The following is a 14,926-nucleotide window of genomic DNA, read 5'->3' on the forward strand; positions in this document are numbered from 1 at the left end:
TAAACTAAAGGATCTTTAGAAAAGTCTAGTTATTTTAAAAATTTATTTTATTCAGGTATAGTTGATTTATAATGTGTTTCTGGTGTATAGAAAAGTGATTCAGTTATATATACAGATTCATTTCTTTTTCATATTCTTTTTCATTATGGTTTATCACAGGATATTAAATATGGTTCCTGGAGCTATACAGTAGGACCTTGCTGTTTATCCAAAGAAGTCTAGCTTTTATCCTTGTCATCTTCATCTTGTTATTTCTTTTTCCTTATAGGAAAGCTTATAAAAACTAAAAGAAAAAAAGTATTTATAATTATATCCTCCTCTTTCTCAGAAAAAGAATAGCAGACTGAACACATGTATTTCCATCTGGTCTTTATTCGGTGAATTCTCTATTAATGCTTACAAAAGCTATTTCCAATCTTTTCATCCTATAAAAAGTGCCAAAAAATATAGATTTCCGTGTACATTTTCTCATGTATTTTACAGTCCACCTTTGGGATAGACTCTTAAAAGTGTGATTCCCAGACCTAAGTGTAAAAGCAGATACAAGTTAGCTTGATATTGCCAAATTTCCCCACATAGGGTTGTACCATTTTGTATTCCAACCAGCAATTTCGAGAATGCCTATTTCCACACAATTTCACCCACAGATATGTCATCAAATTTCTGGATTTATGACTGGTAAGAAATGGTAACATAATAATTGACATTCCTCTTATATCAGCAAGATAGAACATCTTTTCCTATGATTAGGAGCTATTCACATGATTTTCTATGACTCTTCTGGTCATAGCTCCTTGTATTTTATTATCAGACACTAACTTTTTTCTACTTTTACAAGAATGAGCTAACATTCCAAAAGAACAACAGACACACAAACAGAGAATCATAGCAAAGCATCAGAAGGGCAGTGATGGCTAGAAGAATGCATTTAATACCTAGTTTGTTCACAGAGATATAACGACAGCGAGAGGGTCGCCTGCCGTGTCCTCGGACAGAGGGGGAGTCTCACATCTGAATTGTGTCTCAAAGGATAATGAGGATCCAGGCCAGAAATGGGAGACTGGGGGTTGGGTGGGCAAGGAGAGCACTGGAGAAAGAGGACAGCTTGAGCAAAAGGGCCAAAGGGAAGAAATAGCCCACAGAATATGCAGAGCAGACAGACAAGTTTGGCATTGCTGAAGGTCACAACCGAGAGGAGCAGAGTGGAGCTGAGGCCTAAGGGGCTGTGCAAGGCTTGCCAGGAGTGGGGATGCTCTTCTGTAGACAGTGGGGACCCCTGAAGGTTTAAACAGGCATAGGATGGTTAGCCTTGGGTTTAAAGAGAAGATGTTTGCATGGAGACAGAGCTTGAGGAAAAGAGCCTGAGGACAGGGGCACCAGCAGCAGTGGTCCAGGAAAGCGCAGCTGAGGCCAAAGCTAAGGCAGAGGTCATGGGGGGCAGGGAAGAGATGAATTTGGGAAAAGTGCTGAGTTGAGGTCAAAAGGTGTCAGGATGACCCCAGTTCTCCAGCCCGGGTGATGGTGAGTCGTAGGACCACAAAATAAAACAGAACACAAAAGGAGTTCCCACTGTGACTCAGTGGAAACAAATCTGACTAGCATCCATGAGGACGTAGGTTTGATCCCTGGCCTTGTTCAGTGGGTTAAGGATCCGGCATTGCTGTGAGCCGTAGTATAGGTTGCAGAGGCGGCTCAGATCTGGCATTGCTGTGGCTGTGATGTAGGCCAGCAGTTACAGCTCCCATTCCTAGCCTGGGAACCTCCATATGCCGTGGGTGTGGCCCTAAAAAGACCAAAAAAAAAAAAGAAAAGAAAGAAAAGAAATGAAAACAAGGAACTCTCTGGTGCTATATTGTCACTGCAGCAGCTCAGGTTGCTGCTGTTGCTTGTTGCTCGGGTTCGATCCCTGACCTGGGAACTTCCGCATGCCCCAAGTGTGGTCAAAAAAATTTTTTTTTTAATAAATAAAAACAAAACAGGAAACAAGAGAAAAAGAGAATGCCAAGGCCAAGACTGAAGTGATGGTACTAACTAGTTGTGGACTTGTGTTTGTTGCATGAGCTAATAGAGCAGTTAAAATGAAGCCCACACTGTCATCGAATGTTGTGACAGCTCCCGAACGTATTACAGGGGATTAAAGATGATCTCCCACAGCCACCAGATGCACATCTATTAGAGAAAATCCCTATTGTTTAGGAATCAAGAGCAGCCTCCTCTGATGAAACTCAGGGTTTATTGTCCAACGCACATGAAATGTTGGCTACTGTCCTGTTTTACTAATGGAACAGCTACTTCAGAGTTGAAAACTGCTTCACAGTCTGACTGTGACTGTGTGGTTCCAGCAACTGGGAAAACATCAAGCTATCCAGTGAATGACGGAAGGTAATATAAACTGCAAACTCATAATACAGCATAGGAACATATCTGCAGGTGAATATAGGTCAGAACTTGCTAAGTAAGATTATGTACCTTATGTTCAAAGATCCTATCACTAAGCACACTTTGCCAGCGGGGGAGTTTTGCCACCCCTGCACCAGTCAATCTTTCTTTATACCTTTAAGCACCAAATACTTTTAGGTCCTTTCCCTACCCCCTACACTCCCATTTTTAGGCAACAATCTAAAACACTCAGGGATAGGGAATCACAGCCTTGGCTCCAAAGCCCAATCATCTTCTGTGTAATGCTGGCAAGTCAATTTTCTGTAAAATGAGAATGCTCGTACCTCCCAGTAAGGCAAAGGGGATAATGTATATAAAACACTCATCAAAGAATGTGGCATGTAGTATGTATGCCGTAAGTACTCGCTGTAACATTAGTCTTATCACCACTCCCTTACTTTTGCTTCTCTCTCACCCTTCTCTCAGAAAATACACATGGCTCATACACATTTAAAGTGGGGCCAGAGTTCTCTTGTGGCACAGTGGGTTAAAGGTCCAATGGCAGTGGATGACCTCACTGCAGAGGAACGGGTTTGACCCCTGGCCTAGGAACTTCCATATACTCTCAGGCCTGGCTGTAAATAAAATAAAATAAAATAAAATAAAATAAAATAAAATAAAGAGGATCTGTCATCTCTTTTTCTTATGTGGTGCTGTGAATGCTGAAAGCCTTTGGAGTTTTGCTCTAATGGTTTATGTGGTCTTCCTTCTGCCACCATTTGAATTTTCTGGTGAACCCTTTTGCATTTTTTTTCTTTCTCTTTCTCCCATCCTTCCTTCCATCCTTTCCTTCTTTCTTTGCCACACCTGCAGCTCATAGAAGTTCCCAGGCAAGGGGTTGAATTGGAGCTGGAGCTGCAGCTGCTGGCCTACACCACATCTCACAGCAATGCCCCATCTTTAACCCACTGAACGAGGCCAGGGATCAAACCTGAATCCTCATGGATCCTAGCTGGGTTGTTTCCACTGAGCCACAGTGGGAACTCCAGTAAAAAATTTTGAAATAATAAAAATAGCTGTTATCATTCACTTGAAATGGATTATACACTGCTTTATAGTATGGGTGTTAGATCTAGAGTTAAGAAAAAAACTTAAGAAAAAACTCAAAGTTCCCATCGTGACTCAGGGAGTTGCCGTGGTGGCTCAGTGATTAACAAACTGGACTAGTATCCATGAGGAGGTGGGTTTGATCCCTGGACTTGTTCAGTGGGTTAAAGATCCGGCATTGCCATGAGCTGTAGCGTAGGTCGAAGAGGTGGCTCTGATCCAGTGTTGCTGTGGCTGTTGTGTAGGCCAGCAGTTACAGCTCTGATTCGACCTCTAGCCCAGGAACTTCCGTACACCGTGGGTGGGGCCCTAAAAAGCCAAATAAAGAAAAAGAAAAAAAAGAAAATCTACTTCTTCAAAAATTTCTTTTTTTTTAAGCAAATTCAGCAAAATTTCAGTGGGAAAATAACTTTTCTTCTTACATATTTTATTAAGATTTTGAACTTAATCTTCCTATTAAAACTTTAATGTAACATTTAAAAATGTTATTTAAAATGTCTAGGAGCAGGTCTGAGGTAGGAGGATGACAACATCTAGGCAAGGACACGTGGGTGAGTCTGGGACCTCCTTGGTAGCAGAGGTTGACCCCATCCCACCCAACTTAAATGGAAAAAGTTTAAACAAAACCAAGTTCAAACGCCCTACTATATTGAGGAAAACTAAGGTTGCGGTGGGGAATGGATGGTGGGAGGCATGGAGGGTCTTGGACTAGCGAAATGGAAGAGAAGGGCTTGGGAGGCCAGCGAGGGAGGTGCACGCAGCCGGAGGAGGGAGGTGGTGAAGACCTCCTGCGAGTGAGGGAGGGGCACGCGGCGAGAGGAGGAGGGGTCGAGGGTCGTGGTGACCTCCTGTGACGTGGTTTCCAAGACACTGAAGAAATCCAATTTCAGCAATTGGCTAATTGTAATTTCACATTGTTTGTTACCTCCTGCTTTGCTGTAATTACATTCGGCAGCCTGAGGTGGTGGCATTTGTAGGAAGCAGAAGAAAGCAGGGCAGGACCCTTTGTAGAGTAAAACTCAGCAGGCAGCGGAGGACCGCTGGATGGGGGAGAAGTAACTCCGGAGAGGAGGCAAGTGGGAAAGTAAACCTTCAGGGTGTCCTCAGAAATCCTGGAGGAGAGAGAGAGGAATTTCCACAACCTGAGGGAAAGGGTATTTTTGGGGTACTTTATTTACTCAAAGTTTATAATTTATAATTTTAATAAATTAATTTTATTTTAATATAGATCTAAAATTTATAATAGTATAGCATTCATTTAATTCATTTCAATTTATTTATTCAATTTATTTAAATCAATACCTTTACTTAAATAAAGCCATTTTATTTTATTTATTTAAAGGCATTTTAGGGAGGTCCGGCTGTGGCACAGTGGGCTAAATAATCTGACTTTACTACTATGGTATAGGTCACACCTTGGCTCGGGTTTGATCCTTGGCAGGAGAACTTCCATATGCTGTGGGCAATGCTGAAAAACAGAAATAAATAAATAAAGGCGTTTTATTGGGGGTATGGAAGTAACTGCCGAGCCCAGAAGGCTGTGAAGCTTAAGGATTTGGGGTGCAGACACCCCACAATAATGTGTAGCAATAACCCCAAATCAAATGTCAGGCCAAAAATAACTAAACTATTTGAAAATAACTTGTTTTATTATGGTAAATGTTTAAGCAAGGAACTGATTATTTAATCATCAGTGTTTTTAATCCCAACTGTATAAAATACTCAGGCAGGAGTATTTTTAAGGTGATGAAATCATAGCTACATTATTTTGGATGACTCACCGTTTCTTAATATAAGCTGAAAACTGTGCTTACAGCAGCCTGCACTGGAGTTTCTCATACTTTGTTATTTTGAGGCCATTGCAGGTGAGGAAGAAGAAGCCTTGAGGGCAAGGCCTGAAGGGACTTGTAAAGCAGAGATGGTTTAAAATCGTCCTGCAGGAGAAGTGAAGGGATTGGTGGGGGTGGGGTGGCCCTGAGAGGGACAGGGTGGGAGACAGGGAAAAGGTGGAGGGCTTGACAGGCACAAACAGCAGCATAGACAGCATAACAAATGACCCCCAAACTTAACGGCTTAAAAAAAACAATATTTAGGAGTTCCTGTCGTGGCTCAGCGATTAATGAACCCAACTAGTATCCATGAGGACACGGGTTCATCCCTGGCCTCACTCAGTGAGTTAGGGATTAGGCATTGCCGTGAGCTGTGGTGTAGGCTGCAGACACAGCTCGGATCCTATGTTGCTGAGGCTGTGAAGTAGGCCAGCAGTTGCAGCTCCAATTCAACCCCTAGCCTGGGAACTTCCATATGCCTCTGGTGCAACCCTAAAAAAAGAGAAAGAAAGAAAAAAAGAAAAAAGAAATGAAATAAAATAAAAACACCAATATTTAGTATATTGCTGCTTCTGCTCAGGAGTCTGGGCCCTGCCAAGCTGGGTGCTGCTGGCCCCAGGTTTCCCAGGAGGGGGCCATTCAGGTGTCCAAGGGGGCAGCAGGGAGGATCTGACACCCAGCCCTCTTGATGGTGGCATGTGATTCCTCCAGGGCTACTGGGCTGTGCATATGCTACTTCACCTGGCAGCTGGGTCTTCCCAGATGGAGCAAGAGAGGGGGACACCCAGGACAGGAGCCACAGCCATTTTGCAACCTACTCTCATAAATGACATCCCACCCCCTCTGTCCCATTCTGTCTGCTGCCAGGAATGAGCTAAGACCAGCCCACTTAGAAGGGTAGGCATGACACAGGGGATAGGGATCACCTGATACCCCCAGATCCCTGGGGAATTTAGAAGTTGTCTGTCACAGGAAGCCGATGAGAAACCCTCAGTGGTGGGGTGGCTGGGGGTGCTTTGTTTTGTTTTGTTTCGTCTTTTGTCTTTTTCGGGCCACACCTGCAGTATATGGAAGTCCCCTGGCTAGGGGTTGAATTGGAGCTGTAGCTGCCAGCCACAGCCACAGCAACCCAGGATCCCAGCCGCATCTGGGACCTACACCATAGCTTGCTGCAGTGCTGGATTCCTAGCCCACTGAGTGAGGCCAGGGATTGAACCCACGTCCTCATGGATACTAGTCAGGTTTGTTACCAATGAGCCATGATGGGAACTCCAGCTGGGAGTATTTTAAAAGCAGGGGATGTTCACTATCCATCCGTTGTCTATAGAGCTGCTTCAGCCTCTTAAACATCAGAACCAACTCTTGCATCGTCCACCAAGGGCTGGAGATTGACGCACCACGAAAGAAGAGGGGTGGCACAGGGTGGATGTGGGAGGGGTGGCGTCGGCAGGCAGAGAGTTGGAAGTTATGCAGACTTGAATTGCTAGTTGTCTCACTTGCTCGTTCCTGTATTTTCTGAGGCCTTTTGGAGCATTCCACTGTCAGTGACGAGGGTCCTATCAGTCCCACTAGACCACCAGTATTCTGGAATCTAGCATTTAGAGAAGCTACAAATATTCTTCACGCTTTTCTAAAGGAAACATCAATTCTTGTACATTAAAAAATATTTTTTAGGGAGTTCCCGTCGTGGCGCAGTGGTTAACGAATCCGACTAGGAACCATGAGGTTGCGGGTTCGGTCCCTGCCCTTGCTCAGTGGGTTAACGATCCGGCGTTGCCGTGAGCTGTGGTGTAGGTTGCAGACGCGGCTCAGATCCCGCGTTGCTGTGGCTCTGGCATAGGCCGGTGGCTACAGCTCCGATTCGACCCCTAGCCTGGGAACCTCCATATGCCGAGGGAGCGGCCCAAGAAATAGCAACAACAACAACAAAAGACAAAAAAAAAAAATATTTTTTAGGAGTTCCTCCTGTGGGACCTACACCACAACTTGCGGCAACACCGGATCTATAACCCACTGAGCAAGGCCAGGGATCAAACTTTGCTTTAGAAAAGCATGAATTTGGTTAAGAATCCAACCACAACAGCTCAGAAGGCTCTAGAGGTGTGGGTTCAATCCCCAGCTGGCTCAGTGGGCGGCTCAGATTCAATCCCTGGCCCAGGAACTTCCATATGCTGTCGGCACAGACGTAAAAAGGAAAAAAAAAAAATTTAAAGAGCTATAAAAAGCAGGTTGTTACTGTTGACAAACTAAATAGTCAACTCCTAGATAACTAAATTTACTCTAAAAGTCACTTAATCCTAACAGGAAAGGGGAAAAAAAAAACAAACACCCAAATACAGAGATACATACATATATTTATTTATGTCTGAAAGCATTTACTTGTCTATTTAAGCAATACTTTTCTTTCTTCTTGTATATTTAAAAAAATTCCCTCTGACTTTCTCTGATTTTGTTAGGAGCTGCATTTACACTAAACTTTAAAACTGAAGAACATTCTTCTCATTCCTGCCTTGTTCTGTGACTTGATAAATTGCATTTTTATCTGGTAACTCTTATCATTCATTCCTAGAAAACACAGTTTCCGTCAGCCATCTATCTTGGTCTCTTTATCTGTCATGCCACAGAGTCACATTACAACAGACTCTTGGTAATCTGAAAAATACCAAGATGCTCCTAGATAACAAAAAAATCCCAGTGAGGAAAAGTCCCTGCAGCCACCAGACAAGCCCTGGCAGGAAAAAAACCCAGCTAGAGCCCCTGTGGCTAGGAAGAGTGTTGAAAGCAGTGTGCCCACCCTGCTACAGGACGTTCTGTGATTTTTGCCCTCTGTTTTTGGTTTGTTTTTGCTTTGCAGTTCTGCATGATCCAAAATAAGTTAAAATGGCTAAGAAGAGGGGGTTTCACACAGGAGAACTGTGATATGATACCGCTTCACAGAGAAACAAAGGGGCAAAGTAAAAGGGCACCAGCTGTGGCAAAGATGATGCTTATCTGTTGGTTGGCTCACCTGCCTGCAGGGACTCTCTCTGAGATCCAGAGAGGAAATGCTTTGCCTTCTCTATGTCACCCTCTGACATCCTCTTACCTCCTCCAGAGCATGGTGTTGGAGGACAGACCCCACTGCTGTTTCAAATGGGAATGATGCCTGTCCTGTGTGAGCACGAAGGAGGAGAGGGGAGCGCCCCTGTGAGTGCAGCGGGTTGGGGCGCTGGAAAGTCCTCAAGTGCAAATGCATTTCGGTGCATTGCTGTTCTACTCGCCCACTGCCGACTTCCCACGCAGGACATCCAGAATGCTCCATTCCCTGGAGAGGATCCTGAGGGAATTCCACCCTCGGGCTTGGTCTTCTGTCTTTCGAAATGCTGAGAGCCCTTCCCTTCTGCAGGCATTTCTATAGATGTAAGGCCTGCATGCACTCTGAGAAGGGGAGAGGGCGCCCCCAGTTTTCGCCCACATTCAACCTGAGGAAGGACCCTCATTGAAAATGCCAACAATTTGCTTTTGAGGATATTGTCAAAGAAGTTTGCTCACAAAGATAACTAGTAGTTTTAAGAACTGAGATAATTTGCCAGATAATAGAGTTCAAGAAATCAACGACAGAGTGAAAAACATAAGCTTTTAGGTTGAAATGTGACATTTAAATTACTTAATAGATGTCAAATGTTAACCACATACATTCATTGAACTTATAAAAAATAGCTATCACTGTTTTTCACAGAAATAAAATACAAGTTTTCTATTGTAAAATTTTTTTAATGGTAAGGATTTCTGAAAAATCACTGTCAAGAAAAAGTAACATCAATTTGTCACATTTCAGTGGGGTCTGAAATTACACATTACACACAGATTATTTTATTTTTAATTTTTTAAAAAAAGGCATAGCTGACCAGTTAAGTTTTTTGTTTTTGTGTTCTTTCACTAATGACGTCTCAGACATTTTTATTGATTTCCTGAAAACACCACAGTAAATAGTTTTGAAATTTGTTAAGAAGATATAAGAAAGAAGCTTGAAAATGTAGAGATAATATTGAGATTTAAAGAGATTGATTAAAGAATATGATGAAGACCAAGTTATTTTAACAGTCACCAAGCTTGATCCCAAATTAGGATTTTCAATCAACTTTTTTGGAAGGTATTTATTCTTTAGAATGTTCTGAATTTTTATAATTCTTTGGCAATATTGGTCACCTGGTCTCAATTTTTTATATTAGGTCAAGATTTACTTAAAAATGAGTTAAAAGCCACATGAATTTTGCGTCTGTCTGGAAAATAGAGTTTGACTTCTGCAGATGTCCTGAAGAACCCCAAGATACTCTGTATTACAGTCCTCTTATTTTAGCTGTCACAGAAGAGACGAAAGTAAATTTAATATTGGAGAAATCTTGGTAGGAAATGGGTGTTGAAGTACAGGCTACTTTTGACTCCTAGAATAAAGCTTCTTTTTTTATTCCTTTTAGGGCTACACCAGTGGCGTTCGGAAGTTCCCAGGCCAGGGGTTGAATTGGAGCAGCAGCTGCTGGCCTATATCACAGCCACAGCAATTCAGGATCCAAGCCTTATCTTCGACCTACACCACAGCTCACAATAACGCCGGATCCCCCACCCACTGAGTGAGGCCAGGGATGGAACCTGCATCCTCACGGATGCTAGTTGGATTTGTTTCTGCCGTGCTACAATGGAACTCCCTAGAATTAAAGCTTCTTGGTAAGTAGAAAGCAATCTTTTGATAACAAATAACGTAGACATGATTTTTAAAAACGTGCCGGAGTTCCCGTCGTGGCGCAGTGGTTATCGAATCCGACTAGGAACCATGAGGCTGCGGGTTTGGTCCCTGTCCTTGCTCAGTGGGTTAAGGATCCGGCGTTGCCGTGAGCTGTGGTGTAGGTTGCAGACTCGGCTCGGATCCAGAGTTGCTGTGGCTCTGGCGTAGGCTGGTGGCTACAGCTCCAATTGGACCCCTAGCCTGGGAACCTCCATATGCCATGGGAGCGGCCCAAGAAATAGCAAAAAGACAAAAAAATAAATAAATAAATAAAAAGTGCCTTGCTAAAAGATGGCCTTCCATGTCAGCCCACTGCTCTGGCTTGTAGTGCTTTTTCTGACCCAGCAGGGAAGGCAATGGAAATAAAGTGAACAAACTTCTCAATTTTGACAGCATCTGGACTTCATTCTTCTTCTTACTGGGTGGTGCCGCCCCCCTTCTATTTTATCTTTTAGTTTGTTTATTTATTTTTTATTTATTTTTGGCCATGCCCACAGCATAGGAAATTCCCAGACCAGGGACAAGCCTATGCCACAGCAGTGACAATGCTGGATCTTTAACCTGCTGAGCCACCAGGGAACTCCTCTATTTGTGGACTGTTTGTGCTTTCTATTTCTTTCTTTCTTTTTTTTTTCTTTGTTTCTTTCTTTGTTTCTTTCTTTCTTTGTTTCTTTCTTTCTTTCTTCCTTCCTTCCTTCCTTCCTTTCTTTTTTTTTGCTTTTTTTTTTTTTTTTTTGCTTTTTAGGGCCACATCCATGGTATATGGAAGTTCCCTGGCTAGGAGTCAGATCGGAGCTACAGCCACCAACCTACGCCACAGCCACAGCAACTTGGGATGTGAACCACGTCTGCGACCTACACCACAGCTCACAGAAATGCCAGATCCCTGACCCATTGATGGAGGCCAGGGATCCAACCTGCGTCTTTACGGACACTAGTTCTGCTGCGCCACAAAGGGAACTCCCTGTTTGTACTTTCTGATAATTACGGAAGGCTTGAGAAGTAGGAAGACAGGTGTGACTACCTAACTTAAGTGTTGGCCTGCTGAATGGAATGAGAAGCATTTTTAATAGATAAAATATGTATGAAATTCATGGTAGCATACATATGATAATCAAAACAAAGACAGGTGGTGAAAAAAAGTATGTGATTTAGGAAAAAGGATCACGTGTGTAGGAATTGAAACCTCCAGCCTAGACTCAGCCTGAAGATTAGATAAATATAAACATATTGTTTAAAGTCTTAAAGATGCTTCCAAGAAAATGCTCTTCTTTGCATTGTCTTGAAGAAAGACAAAAACCAACTGGCTGTATAACAAGGTAACAGAGTTTTAGTAACTGTGGTTTGAATTATGTTCAGATGAATGCAGAGTGCTGTGTTTTCCGAGAGAGGTGTCTAGAACATAGTATTTTTGTTGTTATTGCTTAAAACTGTTTCAGATTTGATATGGGCTTTTGGGGAGGGGAGCTTTGTCCTTCTTGTAGATGGAATACCACTATAAAAGAAAAAGATTTTATCTTTTTCTGCTCAAAAGATTACATCTACCATTTCCTCCCCATCCCCTGCAAACACACACGCAATAGAAGCTAAGAAATAGTGTTGCCTGGATTACTAAAGTATCACATTTGAAAGCACTTTCATTACCAAATGCAGAGAAGAGGCCCTTTAAACCACTGCTATTTCCAAAATCTCTTGCTGCTAGTTAATTAAATCTTATCTGCTACAAACTACAATATCTATATAGAATGATAGAAATAGAGTATCTTTATTTTACTGTTATTCTTATTCCACCATTTATTTGTTTCCATAGATAGCAAGACCGTTGGCCTCATGTTTTTAACTCAGGTTTTTCTCCCAGCCAAGTAAAACTGTCTGTTATGTTGGAAGAGATGAGTTCCCAGCCGTGTGCCAGAAAATAGCAAGCCACCGCATGCTTGTCCTCTTTGCAGCCTATTACTCTCTTTCATTGCTGTTTAATATTTACTGAGAGTGCATCAGTGCCAGCCTTTCATTTCCTGTCCTCAGGGGCACCGCCTCGCCTGGCTCTTCCTCACTGCTCCTGCTCCTCCATCTCTGCACCCGCCCCCACCCCCACCCCCCGCCCCCGAGCTACCTACCACCAGGCTCACTCCAGGTCAAGATGCTAAAACCAACAAACAATACAAGCTTCCTGGCCACCCTTGATTTCCCAGCACACCCCCCACCTCCACCACCAAAGACTGAAAATGACCCAGATGGCGGGGAAACAGGCAAAAGAGAGGAGGGACCCCAGGCAGACATTCAGACCAAGTGAGTCCAGGGTTGAAAAAGGCATAGGAAGGTAGTCAGGCTCTCCAGGGACTGACTGGGAGGGAGACAAGGATACAGGTTGAAGGCAGAAGCCTGGCAGCAGTGGCCAGGGTGCTCCACTTTCACAAGGTTTTGATTTCTTTTCCTTTTCAAAGGCACTGACATTGAAATATCAAACGTGTATAAATATAAATGTTTGGCTTCTCCTGAAAAATTGGAGCACTTGGGCCCATATTCCCTCAGGGTCATCATCAGCCAGGGCTGAGCAGAGTTTCCCACAACCCACAACTTAGGGAGACCACGAACACACACACACACACGCAAATACACAGACACATATGTGTACACACAGCCACATAGACACACACAGCCGTGTGTGTGCATTATGCATACACACATTCACCAGACACATGTGTGTACACACATACACATGCAAATAGACACACATATATGCTTGCACATGCACAGACACACACAGACACACAAGCATACACACATACACATAAAATACACAGATACACACATGTGCACATGCATGCACATTGACACCTATGCTTGCACACAGAGACACACATATACGCATAGTTATACACATATGTGCATAAACATACACATAGACACACATGTGCACACAGACAAGCACACAAGACACATATGCTTAGACACACAGACACATGCACATAGACAACACAGATACACAAGCATACGCACATACACATAGATACATACACAGATACAGAAGAGAAACATATGCACTCACACATGCACATACACACACACATTACACACATGTGGTGCACACACACCTCTTGCCAGGTAACAATAATAAAAGATTTCTCTACCCAGTGGCACAGATTGCAACTACCCAGTTTTGGGAGTAGAGCAGACAGAAAATGGTGAAATGTTCTGGGCTTAGACTTGGCTCCTCCACTTTCTAAACCTGTAATATCGTAGATGTAAGCCTTGACCTTGACCTTTTCTGTGGATGGGGTGATGCGTCTGTCCTCACAGTGTTGTTGTGAGGATCTTTTGTTTTTCATGATTGTAGTAAGTCCTGACCAAGTACACAGGGAAGTGCTGGCTGTGCCTTTCTGTTGGTTGTTCTTTGGGGTTGAGTGTTATCCACTCTCTGTACCCTCTTTTAAAATACAAACAGACACGGATGGGTAATTTTTTTTTTTTTTTGGTCTTTTTAGGGCCACACCTGCAGCATACGGCGGCAGTTCCCAGGCTAAGGATTGAATTGGAGCTACAGACGCCGGCCTACACCACAGCCACTGCAACACCAGATCTGAGCCACATCTGCAACCTACACCATAGCTCATAGCAACGCCGGATCCTTAGCCCACTGAGCGAGACCAGGGATTGAACCCATGTCCTTATGGATACTAGTCAGGTTCATTACTGCTGAGCCACAAAAGGAACTCCAGATGGGTAACATACTGATTTCTGAGTTTGTAATAACACTGAAGAGAACACAGGGATGGCCAGGACCCAGGCATCTCACATCCCTGGGTTCGCCTGGCCTACACCCCTCCTTCACCTCCCCTCTCGGGATCTAGCGCAGTTCCTGGAAGCGCCCAATGTGTCTTGTTTCTGACTTTTTCTCTGCTCCCCATCAGTTAGAGCCATCCCTGGGAGACAAAGACCACACTCCTACACTCCCTCTGCCCCAGGATCATTCTCAGCAGACTCAAGCTCTGAGTAGCACAAGAAGACGCCGGTAGAGATGATCCTTCCTTCCTTCCTTCCTCCCTTCCTCCCTCCCTCCTCCCTTCTTTTCTCCCTCCCTCCCTCCCTTTTTTCTGTTCTTCATCCCTTCCCCCTCCCTCCCTTTTCTCTTTCTTCTCTTCACTTAGAAACAGATCCAAATTGTAGCTCTTCTTATTCCAGACCATCATCATGCCAGCCCAACTCTTTCTCTAAAATTCCTACAGGGATGATCTTCCCTCTCATTCCCACCTCTCCCCCATTTTACGTGGCTGTGGAAATGCCGCCCTAACTCCTAATACTTCCAAGAAGCCAGGAGCCCAGGATCCTATTTCCCTGCTCCCCATCCTGGCTGCCACTGTCCTCTGACTCCAGACCCCACTCACCTCTTCCTCCTATGCTGACACCTCTTTCTCCAATCCACTCCCCAAACACAGACACCCGTTCCCTAACTTTCCCCAACAGAAAGCTGCTGTGTTTAACATTCTTCACTGAAAGGTAGGCAGTTACAGGCGGACGGCACACAGATCATGGGGAACAACATGAGACTTAGGCTCTAAAGATCTTGTTTGTGGAGCACAGTGGGGTCCTGCTTCTCAGAGCCCCTCCTGCCAGCTTCTGTCCTCCTCCAGCTGTGCTGCTGAACCCCAGACCCCCGCCTCCTCACTGTAGGAGCTAACTTCTTTCACAGTCTTACTCCCCAGCCCCTCCCACCCCACCCTCATCACTCAGCCAAAAAAAAAAGCTTCAAACCATGATAATCTCTACAGCCTTCGCTCTGCTCCCACTGGAGTCAGCACTTTTAATCATTAAAGAGAATATTGAACACTCCAGGCTGAGGCATCTCTAT

Source organism: Phacochoerus africanus, chromosome 10 (genome assembly GCF_016906955.1).
Source record: "Phacochoerus africanus isolate WHEZ1 chromosome 10, ROS_Pafr_v1, whole genome shotgun sequence".
Taxonomy (NCBI): domain Eukaryota; kingdom Metazoa; phylum Chordata; class Mammalia; order Artiodactyla; family Suidae; genus Phacochoerus; species Phacochoerus africanus.